Below are 2,028 nucleotides of genomic sequence, written 5' to 3' on the forward strand. Positions count from 1 at the left end.
GCCGATTGAGGTCGATTGTCACTTTGTGTTGATTGAAGATTTTCAAAATCTATCTTCTTAATTTGAAGTCGAATCTCATCAATTCTTATATATTTGAGTGAACTTGCAACATCTTGGTCAGATATCGTCGATTTACATCCATTGAAGCCGATTGAAAATTTTCAAATTCTATCTTCCTAATTTGAAGTCGCATCTCATCAATTCTCATATATTTGAGTGAGTTTCCAACATCTTGGTCAGATATCGTCGATTTACATCCATTGAAGCAGATTGATGTCGATTGTCACTTTGTGTTCATTGAAAATTTTCAAAGTCTATCTTCCTAATTTGGAGTCGAATCTCATCAATTCTTATATATTTGAATGAGTTTGGAACATCTTGGTCAGATATCGTCGATTTACATCCATTGAAGCAGATTTAGGTCGTTTGTCACTTTGTGTTGATTGAAAATTTTCAAAGTCTATCTTCCTAATATGGAGTCGAATCTCATCAATTCTTATATATTTGAATGAGTTTGGAACATCTTGGTCATATATCGTCGATTTACAACCATTGAAACCGATTGAGGTCGATTGTCACTTTGTGTTCATTAAAAATTTTCAAAGTCTATCTTCCTAATTTGAAGTCGAATCTCATCAATTTTTATATATTTGAGTGAGTTTGCGACTAACTTGGTCAGATATCGTCGATTTACATCCATTGAAGCCCATTGAGGTCGATTGTCACCTTGTGTTGATTGAAAATTTTCAAAGTCTATCTTCCTAATTTGAAGTCGAATCTCATCAATTTTTATATATTTGAGTGAGTTTGCGACTAACTTGGTCAGATATCGTCGATTTACATCCATTGAAGCCCATTGAGGTCGATTGTCACCTTGTGTTGATTGAAAATTTTCAAAGTCTATCTTCCTTATTTGAAGTCGAATTTCATCAATTCTTATATATTTGAGTGAGTTTGCAACTATCTTGGTCAGATATCGTCGATTTACATCCATTGGAGCCCATTGAGGTCGATTGTCACTTTGTGTTGATTGAACATTTTCAAAGTCTATCTTCCTTATTTGAAGTCGAATTTCATCAATTCTTATATATTTGAGTTAGTTTGCAACTAACTTGGTCAGATATCGTCGATTTACATCCATTGAAGCCGATTGAGGTCGATTGTCACTTTGTGTTGATTGAAGATTTTCAAAATCTATCTTCTTAATTTGAAGTCGAATCTCATCAATTCTTATATATTTGAGTGAACTTGCAACATCTTGGTCAGATATCGTCGATTTACATCCATTGAAGCCGATTGAAAATTTTCAAATTCTATCTTCCTAATTTGAAGTCGAATCTCATCAATTCTCATATATTTGAGTGAGTTTGCAACATCTTGGTCAGATATCGTCGATTTACATCCATTGAAGCAGATTGATGTCGATTGAGACTTTGTGTTCATTGAAAATTTTCAAAGTCTATCTTCCTAATTTGGAGTCGAATCTCATCAATTCTTATATATTTGAATGAGTTTGGAACATCTTGGTCAGATATCGTCGATTTACATCCATTGAAGCAGATTGAGGTCGTTTGTCACTTTGTGTTGATTGAAAATTTTCAAAGTCTATCTTCCTAATTTGAAGTCGAATCTCATCAATTTTTATATATTTGAGTTAGTTTGCAACTAACTTGGTCAGATATCGTCGATTTACAACGATTGAAGCCGATTGATGTCGATTGTCACTTTGTGTTCATTGAAAATTTTCAAAGTCTATCTTCCTAATTTGGAGTCGAATCTCATCAATTCTTATACATTTGAATGAGTTTGGAACATCTTGGTCAGATATCGTCGATTTACATCCATTGAGGCAGATTGAGGTCGATTGTCACTTTGTGTTGATTGAAAATTTCCAAAGTCTATCTTCCTAATTTGAAGTCGAATCTCATCAATTGTTATATATTTGAGTGAGTTTGCAACATCTTGGTCAGATATCGTCGATTTACATCCATTGAAGCAGATTGATGTCGATTGTCAATTTGTGTTCAT

This window comes from Diorhabda sublineata, chromosome 10, assembly GCF_026230105.1.
Source record: "Diorhabda sublineata isolate icDioSubl1.1 chromosome 10, icDioSubl1.1, whole genome shotgun sequence".
In the NCBI taxonomy this organism is placed as follows: Eukaryota; Metazoa; Arthropoda; class Insecta; order Coleoptera; family Chrysomelidae; genus Diorhabda; species Diorhabda sublineata.